At 46.3% G+C, this 12,606-nt stretch overlaps 1 protein-coding gene across 1 annotated transcript in view; it reads left to right on the plus strand.

Annotated features, from left to right (window-relative positions):
• Positions 1-12,606, plus strand: part of LOC117044870 — an 878,236-nt gene that overhangs the window by 635,209 nt on the left and 230,421 nt on the right. The window lies entirely within an intron of this gene.

The following is a 12,606-nucleotide window of genomic DNA, read 5'->3' on the forward strand; positions in this document are numbered from 1 at the left end:
CCAGACAGAGGCTGTTGCTTCAAAGTTAAGGGTGGTGGTGGGGGAGTTGCCTTGCCTCTTTTGTTCCATTCTGCATGTTTGTGAGCTACACAGGACTGCCTTCCCTCCCTCCCTTCTCTCTGTGTTATTGTGTGTCTCTCCTTTTTTTTCTCCTTACCCATAAACTCTTCCCAATTCTCCTTTGTCTTTTCACACATTTGGTTCCCCAACCCTATACATCATTATGTGCTGCTGCTTCATTTTTCTTCCCTTGCACCCACCCCCACTAGCAAAAAATAAAAGGGGAGGGATGTTTTATGTTTCTTTTGGGGGTGTTTATACTGGTTCCCCCTGAAGAGCTTTCCTGTTCCCTTCTTATTGAAAAATGAACCTTAAGAAAATTAAAAGAGGCTACCTCTGCTTGCTTAGAATCAGAGACTCATAAAAGTTGGAAGAGACCCCAAGGGCCATCCAGTCCAACCCCCTGCCAAGCAGGAAACACCATCAAAGCATTCCTGACAGGTGGCTGTCAAGCCTCCGCTTCAAGACCTCCAAAGAAGGAGACTCCACCACACTCCTTGGCAGCAAATTCCACTGTCCAACAGTTCTTACTGTCAGGAAGTTCTTCCTAATGTTTAGGTGGAATCTTCTTTCTTGTAGTTTGAATCCATTGCCCCGTGTCCGCTTCTCTGGAGCAGCAGAAAACAACCTTTCTCCCTCCTCTATATGACATCCTTTGATATATTTGAACATGGCTATCATATCACCCCTTAACCTTCTCTTCTCTGCCTCCCTCCCCTCCCCTTTGCTAGAAAGGGAGAGATTGGTGGGATGGGGCTGGGGGGTTACCTTCTGTGTCACAATAGGTGTAAATGGAGCAGGGGTGCCTTATGTTCTTTTAAGTTGTGGGTGCTCTTGTTGAGGTACCTCCGTTGCAGGGGACTGGCCAAGATGCCTCAGAGGTCCTTTCCAAATCTGTGATTCTGTGATCATCCCACAGTCGTATTCTCAAACTGAGATGCCCAAAGGCGGGCAGGGCAGCAGCAGGAGGAGGAAGGGGTTTCTGCTAACGCTTACTCCTGAGTAAGCCTGTAGGGGATCACAGTACAAGGAGGGAGAGGGAGGGAGTGGAAGCAAGGCTAGCACTCCAAGAAAGCAGGCCGGGACCCAGAGGAATGCCGTGCAACAGAGACCACAGAAGAGAATATATTACTTCTTATTTTTTTTAAGAATAACTTTACATACACACTATTTATTTATTTAAAGTGTCCCTGGATTCATTGAAAAAAATCTGGTAACCTTACTCTAAAGTGCTAATGGACTTTAAAAAAAAAATTAAATATATTTCGACTGCGTCAGACCAACACGGCTACCTACCTGAATCTAAATAAAAAGTTGGTCTCTAAGGTGCTACTGGAAGGATTTTTTTTTTTTTTTTACTATGGCAGACCAACACGGCTACCTACCAGTACCTGAATCTAGAACTTTTTAACACTGGTATTAGAGAAATAAACACGAGTTAGATCGGTGGTTTTACTGAAGTTTTGGGTGCATTAATTAACAGGGATCAACTGACATCCTTAGGGGAACCTGTGATTCGATAAGCCTGGCCCTTCTCTCGAATGGATTTTGTTTGGCTCCATCATGGTATCCCCTCCATATCCAATGTCAGTCTTCTCTTTGAAAAACCAAAGACTGACGGGAGGAAAAACAAAAACAGAAAACCCGACAGAAGCTACTTCAGCTTCCCTAACAACTCTGAAGTTTACAGTTAAAATGGCCTGGGAAGTTCAGACCAGGCTGATCCTTGTTTAAGAAGCTGGAAGAACATTCACCAGAAAAAAAAATAGTAATTTACTGTTCAAGGTATATTGTGGGAATATTGTGATCCCAGGTGTTTTAAGGGGGCACGGCTGAGTTCAGCGAATATATACGAGGTTCATCACAGAGAGCTGTTTTGAATTTAAAAACAGATATTACGATCCCACAAGGAGTCTTACCAAGAGAGGCCAAGATCCCACGAATCTCCTCCATGACGTCCTTATGCAGAGCTCTCTGGTCAGGATCCAGCAACTCCCACTCCTCGTCTGTGAAACGAACAGCGACATCTTCAAAGCACACTAGACCCTGAAAGAAAAAAGGAGATGTCCTCCTTTGAGACAACACTGTTGTTCACCCCCACTCCTGGAGCTATGACATTGTCCCACCCCATGGCCTCTGTCCCCACAAGGCAGCTTCCCCTGACCTGATCTGGTTCCACAGCCGCTGCTTCTCTTCTGTCCCCATGAAAAAATGGATGAAGAGGTCTAGCCAGTGTCATTGTGTCACCTGTAAGAGAAAAAAAAGTTGGAGGCCCAGAGTGCAATGCATCTGCAACAACAGATGGGACTTTGAGAAGGCTACGTCTGCTGAGTGCATTTGGATGTTGGGCGCATTCCAGATGTTAGTTGTGAGAAAATATGTATCTCCCCTCCTCTGAGTTCTTGGTCCCAACTATCTCCCCCAATAAAAGGTGAAAACACCCCACGGATTGTTTAGAAGACCAACAGAATTGGGCCAAACGGAGAAAAACCACCTTCCTCCTTACCCAGTGGCCTCTCTCTGGTGTCCAACAGAGGCCTCTCTGCCTCACAGGAATCCAGGTCCATTTCTGCAAAATGATCCTTTTCCTGAAAAAGAAACAAGGATTCAAAACAGAGAATGAATGGCAAAGAATATTAGAAAGAGAATGAAAAAGACAAAAACATTAAGGGTGTTAGATCTCATTCCATGGATGCCTTCCCAGAAAAAGGATGGGCCATCAGAAGAGCATTATGGGATGTTCTCCATCCTGTTTGGAACCCCTTGGGAGTATCCAGAGGAAAGTCTCTCTCACCTGCTTTCTCTCCTCTGCCTGACTCAGGAGGAAACCTTCGGCCAGGGCCACCGCCTGGGAACTGGTCTCCGCTCCTTTGGCCTCCTGGCAGGAGAACTGCCTCAACTGCCAGCTCTGCACCTCTGAGTGGAGGGAGTCCTCCTCACCCAGGATCTTCTGCACTGGGTTTTCCCAGAATCCCCCACTGCTCCCAGTTTGGCTGGCATGTCCTCTTCCTGCTTCAGGGCCAGCTGAGTCTCGCTCATCCATCTGTGGTCTCAGGAAGCCTCCAAGAGATGGGAAGGAATCCTTTGGATCTTGGTCTTCTGCCAAGTTCTGTCTGTGCTAATGAGAGGCGCTAGCAGATCCTACAAACCAAATACATTGTTCTGTTATAATTCTGATACACCATAAGGAGAAGAAAAATGGTTCCCTGAGCAAGTGTGAATGAGACTTGCTAGTAACCAGCGTGGGACTGTACCACAGCCTAGTCCCTGCCCAGTTAAGTACAATGCCAAATCTGCAGACAACTGGAGGCTGGAGTGGGGGTTTACTAGGGTGGGGTTCCTTTTATCTTGGTAATCTTGGGGTACTCCTGGATCCAACATGTTCCCTGAAGTCTCACGTGGGGGGAGAATAAAGGGCCAAGAAAATAAATACACACACACACACACACACACACACACACTCCCCATTATCATTTGGTGCAATCTGGTTGATCTAAATTTGAATTCAAAGAAAAATCATTGCATTCTATTTGAACCCGTCTCCCAGGTTCCTCAACAGATGAGCGCATGATCCTGTTTCATTCATTCACCACATAAGAGGGAAAATGACTTGCTCCAATTTAACCCAAGCACATCCACAAGGGCTCTTGTCTAGACGTTTGGCTGTGGGATGCTAAATGTTCTGTTTTCCCCTTTTCAACTATTTTGCATAGATTGGGGTTGTTGTTTTCTTTTTCATTTCTTGCATTTATCTACAGTACACACTTTGTACATTAACAATAAAGGTATTATTATTATTATTATTATTTAATAATAATAATAATAATAATAATAATAATTATTATTATTATTATTATTATTATTATTATTATTTGTACCCCGCCCATCTGGCTGGATTTCCCCAGCCACTCAAATACAAAAATATCACACATTAAAAACTTCCCTAAAAGGGGCTGCCTTCAAGTATTTTCTGAATGTCAGGCATAATAATAATAATAATAATAATATTTATTATTATTAATTATTATTATTAATTATTATTTTTTATTATTATACAAAAGCAGAATATACAGTACAATAGTTGCAAATCTCATGCAATTTTGCCCCTCCCTGGCAGGACCCCCTGCTCCTTGGGTCTCACCTCCCTGCATGAGCCACCCTCTCCTGCAGCCCTGGGACCCCCACCTTCTCCCCACTTCACCCTCTGGGGGAGGAAGAAGAGACTCAACAGATTCCTGTGGAAGAGTGCAATGCAACATTTGCAATAGAACAGGAGTGTCCAAACTTTTTTCAAAGAGGGCTAGATTTGATGAAGTGAACATGTGTGAGGGCCGACCATTTTGCCTAATGTTCTTTGAACCACTAAAAATAAATCCAAATTAAATTAAATGCAAATTAGCTATTTTATGCAAAGTTTATTGCAAACGACATGCTTTTCATTTCGTCACATGGTGGATGACAAATCTAAACAGGTATTAAATCACTCTGCCTTTCATATCTGAAGGTCAGATGGGGGGGGGGGAATCCAGGAAGCTGAAATATATGTTAGGAACATTGTAAAGTACATTACATATTATTAATAGAGGTTGTCTGTCAACTTTTTAGTTTAAAAAATACAAACAGGAACATAGCAACAGGTATACATGTTGTGTCCAAATGTATTTGTACCTGATTTAGACCAACTGACAATAACTGAGATTTTACAACGTATTCATCTCAGTTGGGGAAAAAACAACTTGCCTGCACTAATGGGAAGGGTGAAATTGAGATCTGGATTGCAGCACATAGCCTAGGTCTGGTTCAAAGGCAGTGGTTTTGATTCGCAAAATGTCACACAGGTGAGAGTCACTTAGTCTTGTCCTCATGCAGTTCTTGTTAAAGTTCATAGCAGAGCATGAAAAGCTCAGCGTTTTCTGCATGGATAGGACTGCACCTAACACTTCCCTGATGGCACAGTGAAACCAGATGTTGCCTTTGTTAGAACATCCAAATGTACCATGTGCTGGCACCAAACAGATACAGCTCCCAAATTACACATGAGGAAATAGCTATTGAACTCACAAGTTTGCAAGCAACGCAAATGTAGGCTTTCATAAATCCATGGGACATCATGCTCAGGAAGATGGGATTATGAAACAAAGACCGATATCCCAGCATTATCCCTCCACCCATCATTCCATTTTTGTCTCCAAGGAGCTCAAGGCAATCTACATGAAAGCCAGTGTGGTGTGGTGGTTAAGAGTGGTAGACTCGTAATCTGGTGAACCGGGTTCGCTTCCCCGCTCTTCCACATGCAGCTGCTGGGTGACCTTGGGCTAGTCACACTTCTCTGAAGTCTCTCAGCCCCACTCACCTCACAGAGGAAGGGAAAGGAGAATGTGAGCCGCTTTGAGACTCCTTCCGGTAGTGATAAAGCGGGATATCAAATCCAAACTCTTCTTCTTCTTCTTCTTCTTCTTCTTCTTCTTCTTCCTCTTCTTCCTCTTCTTCTTCTTCTTCTATGTGATTCTTCTGATCTGCCCTCACTTTGACTCTCACAACAGCCCTGTGAGGTGGAAAAAAGTGACTTCCCCCTAAACCACAGCAGTGAGTTTTAAGTACGAGTGGCAATTTGAAACTGGTCCCGCAGGCCTCTAACCACTACGTAACAATGGCTTTCAAACTTCTGAAAGGAAGGGAGATGTGAGTAGGTGTGTGTATGTGGTGTGAATACACACACACACACGGGGTAGGAAAGAACATTTGAATACTACAAATATGCACGCGATTGGGCGTTTCACAGCATGAAAACGCATTATAAAAACACCTTACACATAATGAAAATAGAAATAAAAACAAGAGCAGCTCAGTCATCCCGTCCCCTTCGGCCACACATTTTGAAAGCACCCAAGGCAGCTCCAGACTGGAAAGGGGGCGGGGGGGGGGGAGAACTGGGACAAGCCAAGAAACTCACCACCAGATCTAAGTAGAGGGCTGTGGAATTCAGTTTAAACAGCAGCTGCTGAACAGAAAGATGCTTTGCTAAGCACTCCTAAGTTTTTAGGAGAATGTGAAGAGAAGCCAAGAAGACGAGGCAGGTTATCTTCCTCAGAAGCCTTGTCCCCAAAGTACTCAGAAGACCCTCGCCAAGCTCAGCCCGGGGAGAGGGAGGGCGGTGGGTGCGCAGGATCCTTTCAAGCAAGAATACAGGACCCCCGAGCTGCCTCCTGCTGGCTGCCCCGATCCTATAAGAGGTATGTTTAGCCTGGAGAAGAGAAGGTTTAGGGGGGATATGACAGCCATGTTCAAATATATCAAAGGATGTCACATAGAGGAGGGAGAAAGGTTGTTTTCTGCTGCTCCAGAGAAGCGGACACGGAGCAATGGATTGAAACTACAAGAAAGAAGATTCCACCTAAACATTAGGAAGAACTTCCTGACAGTGAGAGCTGTTCGACAGTGGAATTTGCTGCCAAGGAGTGTGGTGGAGTCTCCTTCTTTGGAGGTCTTTAAGCAGAGGCTTGACAGCCATCTGCCAGGAATGCTTTGATGGTGTTTCCTGCTTGGCAGGGGGTTGGACTGGATGGCCCTTGGGGTCTCTTCCAACTCTAGGATTCTAGGATTCTATGAAAGCAGCTGCTCATGTTCAGCACAGGGTTTTCTGGGGTTGCGATTAATGAGCTGACTATGGTATGGTTTGTCAGCAATAAATATGATTTGTTCTTATCTGTAAGTGAAGCCACATTTGAAACAATACAGAAGCAGTCAAAGGGAATTTCCTAGGAAGTCTTTTATTCAGTCTCATCTGCAATCGTGTGTGTTGAACACACAGAAACCCATAATTTGAAATTACTGGGAGTTACAGTCTCCAAATAACACTCAACACAAGCAAGCAGATTAATGGAATAGTACATGATTGCACAACCAACTTAAAAAAAAATGCTTGCATGGTGTTTCCTGCTTGGCAGGGGGTTGGACTGGATGGCCCTTGGGGTGTCTTCCAACTCTGTGATTCTATGAGAAGCACAGGCTTCACCAGCGAGCGCTCTTCTTCCGCGCCCTCCTGCCGCCTTGCCAGCGGAGGTCCTGGCAGGAGGCGGGCGGCCCAGGGCTCCGCTCAGACCTCCAGCGACGCCCGCCCGCCCGCGGAGAAGCCTCTCTCCCTACCCGGTCGGGAAGGAAGCAAGAAGGCCGGGGGCGCAGGAGAAGAGAATCTCTTTGCGCGCCTTCAACTGCCCCCCCACCGCCACCCACCGCGCGCGAGGCCTTATAGCTCAGCCTTAAGCGGGCTTACTCGGGAGTAAGAGACCTGGCACGCCTTGCTGCGCAGAGCCTGTAGGGATCCTGTTGCTGGGAGCGCAGCCTCCTCCTCCTCCCACCGGCTTCTGGAGCGCAGCGAAGCAACCGAATCGCGGAGACGCTTCGCCCGCCTCTGGACTTCCAAGGGAGAGTAAGCGGAGCAGCAGGCAGGCAGGCAGGCGCGGGGAACGGGGAACGGGGGCAATAGATGGGTCTTTCCAAATTGGTGCGTTTTAAACCTGCCCGCAGGACCCCCCCCCCCCACCTTCTTCTTCCCACTGCAGAAGAAGAGACTCACCAGATCCCCGCGCAGGAGCGCAAAGCAGCATTTGCAAAAGGAGAAAGCAACCTCGCCCCCCCCCCCCGCTTGCAGGATGGGGAGGGAGGGGCCTTGGTTCTGGAGGACCTGGCCCCCCATTTACTTCCTGTCCTCTCTAGGAATGCAGCTCGGTTCCCTTTAACCCTTGCAGAGCCGAAACAAAATAAAAAATTCCTTCCAGTAGCACCTTAGAGACCAACTGAGTTTGTTCCTGGTATGAGCTTTCGTGTGCATGCACACTTCTTCAGATACACTGAAACAGAAGTCACCAGATCCTTAAATATAGTGAGGGAGTGGGGAGGGGTATTACTCAGAAGGGTGGTGGGAATGGGTGATCAGCTGATAGGTGTGGAAAACCTGTCTTGCAGGGAAAGGCAAGGGGTGAGATGGCTAAAGATGGCTTTGTTATGTATAATGAGATAAGAATCCAATGTCTTTGTTCAAACCAGGTCTCTCCATGGTTTTAAGTTTGGTGATTAGTTGCAATTCAGCCACTTCTCTTTCCACGGCTACCCACCTGTAACCTTGCAAAGCCGAGTCCACCCTGCTCAGCCCTCTCTGCGATTTCTCTCGTGCATTGCACAGTCCCAGAGGTGCTTTGTTTAGAGGGGACCCTTTTGGTGGTTGGTCTCTGATCTGCTCCCTCCCTTGGCCGGAAACTGGAGGAAGAGGTTGCAGGAGAAGCAAGGAACCTCCTCCTAGAATCCAGGAATGGGAGCGACAGAAGGGGATCCTAGGGTCACCTAGTCCGACCCCCTGCAGGGCAGGAATCTCTGCCAAAGCATCCCTGACAGATGGCCTCTGCTCTGAAACTCCAAGGAAGAACAGCCCACCACCTTCTTACCTTCAGCTGTTGAGTCAGAACCTCTTTCTTGCCACTGGAAGCCATGGGTTCGGGTCCTACCCTGGGGAGCAGGAGAGAACAAGCTGGCTCCATCCTCCATGGGACAGCCCTTGAGATATTGAGAGATGTGTATCTTTCAGCTAGATCTCAGCTGAGGGTGGAGTAGGATGATGACACACTGTTCCACACTGTTCCTGCCTCTCCTGGGAGTGAAGATGAAATATCCCTGTTGATTTTTAGTTGCATTTAGGATACTTAAATTGTGGCACCCAGAACTGAACACAGTATTCCAGGTGTGGTCTGACCAAGGCAGACTTGAGTGGCTCTGTGACTCCCCTGAGATGCCTCCCACTTTTCATTGTTGGGTCTGCATTTGTGCCTTCCATATTTCTCCCTTGAGAAACTCCCATCCATCTCTACTCTTGGAGTATTTCTGACCATGGGATCTCACCCCATAGTGGCTTCAGCTTTTTGAAATTGGACTTCTTGGAGTCTATAGCGTGTGTCCAACTACATGATAGCCATGTTCAAATATATAAAAGGATGTCATATGGAGGAGGGAGAAAGGTTGCTTTCTGCTGCTCCTGAGAAGCAGACACGGGGCAATGGATTCAAACTACAAGAAAGAAGATTCCACCTAAACATTAGGAAGAACTTCCTGACAGTAAGAGCTGTTGGACAGTGGGATTTGCTGCCAAGGAGTGTGGTGGAGTCTCCTTCTTTGGAGGTCTTTAAGTGGAGGCTTGACAGCCATCTGTCAGGAATGCTTTGATGGTGTTTCCTGCTTGGCAGGGGGTTGGACTGGATGGCCCTTGGGGTCTCTTCCAACTCTAGGATTTTATGATTCAGCTTTCCCTTCCCTCTGTATCATGAAACTCAGGAGGGCCGAGATCTTCCTCTTCCTGTCTGTGTACATCCATTGCTAATATTTGCTCACTATTTATAAAGAAAAATAGAGCAGGAATTTCTCTACCTTTTGATTTTGCGGAGTTTTGATGAAGCTCCAAAGGAACAGCGGAAGCTGCCTGCTGAGCCCGAAGAGGACCCCTTTGGGCTCAGCAGGCAGCTTCCACTGTTCCTTTGGAGCTTCATCAAAACTCCGCAAAATCAAAAGGTAGAGAACTCTAGCTCTGCATTGTCCGCACTGATTGGAAGCAGCTTCCCAGGGTTCAGATAGGGATCGCATCCAGCCCTTGCTGGAGATGCCAGGGGCCGCCCCTGGGGCATTCTGCATGCCAAGCAGATGATCTGGTCTGGAGCTAGGGGCCTTCCCCATAGAAACTGTGGTGGTTCCAGTCCTATTGGACGGTCGTTCTCAGAGGGTGTTGCTTGGGGAATGCTTTTCACCCTGTGGAACCTTCAACGTGGGTTTCCGCGGGGCTGAATCCTATCCCCCACGTTGTCTGACATCTATATGAAACTGCTGGGTGGGGGTATCTGGAGGTTTGGAGTACATGGCCAGCAGCATGCCGATGACACTCAGCTCTGCTTCTCCTTTACATCTGCAAGTGAGGCAGTGGAAGTGCCGGGCCGTTGTCTTGCCTCAATAATGGACTGGATGAGCGCTAACAAACTGAAGCTCAATCCAGATAAGGTGGAGGCCCTGTTAATGGGTGGTTCCCTAGACCAGTTGGGAGGGAGATCTCCTGCTCTGGATGGGGTTACACTTCCCCTTAAGGAACAGGTTCGTAGCTTGGGGGGGGGGTTTGCTCCTGGATCCTTTGCTATTGCTCGAGGCTCAGGTGGTCACAGGGGGTTGCAATACCTTCCATCAGCTTTTGCAGGTGGTCCAGCTGTACCCCTAGTTGAGTCAGGGATAGCCTCACTCCTGTCATCTATGCTCTGGTAACTTGTAGGTTAGATTACCACAATGCATTATACGTGGGGCAGCTAGTGCAGAATTCAGCGGCCAGGTTGCTCACTGGAGAAAGACGTTTTGAGCATATTACACCAATCCTGGTCTGACTGCAGTGGCTGCCAATTAGTTTCCGGGCCCAATTCAAAGTGTTGCTTTTGACCTATAAAGCCTTAAACAGCTCAGGACCGCAATAGCTCAGGGACCGCCTCTTTCCATATGAACCTACCTGAACTCTAAGGTCATCTTCTGAGGCCCTTCTTCATATGCCGCCTCTTCGAGAGGTCCAGAGGGTGGCAACATGAGAACGGGGCCTTCTCTGCAGTGGCTCCCCGTCTATGGAATGGCCTCTCCAGGGAGGTTTGCCTGGAGCCTTCATTTATATACCTTTAGTGTCAGGCGGCTGCCAGTGACTCCCGGCCCAGGAACGAACAAAGACAAAGGAATGTTTCTTATCAGTCTCTTTTTATTCAGTTTTTACAGAGAGAGGCTATAGAACTCATCCTTTTGGATAATGGCGTTGTCCCGAGTGGAAACCCCCCCCCCCGGTCTCTCCCACTTTCTCATTCATCACTTCTATGGGTGCTGTTATGTGCCCTCTATCTTTGAGCTTTTTGCTCTCCTACTTTCAAGGCTCGCCAGGTTCTGGGAGATGGAGGGCCTGGAATGCTTTCTAAATACATTGTTTCAGTCAGTTGTAACACACACACACACCCGCTGCTGTTGCTTCCTCCTCCTCTCCCATTATTTCCCAACTTTCCCTCTCATCTGCATCTGAGCTATGACCTCCCTCAAACCCCTGTTGTAAATCTAAATTGTCTTCCTCCTCCTCCTCCTCCTCCCTGGAAGAGGCAGGCTGGGGTGGCAGTTTCCACCATTCCTTCTCTGCCCAGTCCCTGACATTTAGGCACCAGGAGAAAACATTTCTCTTGAACCATACCTTTGTCTGATTGACATCCAATGCCCTTCTAAAATGTGTTTGGGGGGGCGGTTATTGAATTGTTTTTATTATGATTATGTATTTTGTGGTTTTATATACTGATTTTATTCTGTGAACTGCCCTGAGGCCTGCGGGTATAGTGTGGTATATAAATTTAATGATAATGATAATAATAATAATAATAATAATAATAATAATAATAATAATTTTATTTATACCCCGCCCTTCCCAGCCAGAAAACCGGGCTCAGGGCGGCTAACATCAATTAAAATCACAGCAAGAAACATAAAAAACGAGCAATTTAAAATAACAGATTAAAATACAAATTTAAAAATTCAATTAAAACTGCAGGTCTCAATTTCAAAATATCCCACCAATAAAAGATGATGATGATGATGATAATGCCATTAGCAATCCTGGAGATTTGACTTTCTCCTTCAAAAGGAGGACAGTCACCTGATTAAAGAAATAAGGTGGCGCATAATTTTTCTACTTTTTATGTGTTCTGTGTTTTAAACGGGCCTCAGGTCTTTTGATGAAGGGGCAGTGTATAAATTTAATAAGTAATAACAACAATAATCATAGATTTTTAGTCCATTGAATTAGCAATCAAGCATTTCTGCAAGGGGAAATGGCATACGGTTGTCTATTTGCATAAAAACCATGCATTAAATACAGTGGTGCCCCGCTAGACGAATGCCTCGCTAGACGAACAGCATTTGTCTAGCGCAGGGGTCTGCAACCTTTAAGACAAAAAGAGCCACTTGGGCCCGTTTCCAAAGGGGGGGGGAAACTGGGAGCCGCAAAACTATTGCGACATTTAAAACAAATATAACGCTGCATATATTGTTTCTTACCTTAATGCAATAATAATAAATAACGTATAGGAGCCAATGCAAAGTATAATTAGTAAAAACAACAAGAATAAGTTCTTACTTTTTTGCATTGACTCAGGGGCGTACCCAGGATCAAAACTGGGGGGGGGGCAAGCCATGGTCGTTCAGGTTGTGACATTTCAGCACAGAAAGGCGAATGAAACCAAAATTTTAGGGAAATTATATATAATTATAGCAGTGCTTTATTACAGTAGTTATTACAATTATTTGCTTGGTTTTTTAAATTTTTTTATTCTAGTTACATGTCTTATACCAGGGGTGGCCAACTCCCAAGAAACTGTGATCTACTTTCAGCAGTGATCTACCCCCGTTTTTGGGGGTTCAGCTGAAAGTTGTTTTGGGGGGGTGTGGTGGGTGGGAGAGAGGGCTTCCCCCTCTAAGATAGGTTGGCATGCGAACTAAGAAAGAAAGAAA

Source organism: Lacerta agilis, chromosome 4 (genome assembly GCF_009819535.1).
Source record: "Lacerta agilis isolate rLacAgi1 chromosome 4, rLacAgi1.pri, whole genome shotgun sequence".
Lineage (NCBI taxonomy): Eukaryota > Metazoa > Chordata > Lepidosauria > Squamata > Lacertidae > Lacerta > Lacerta agilis.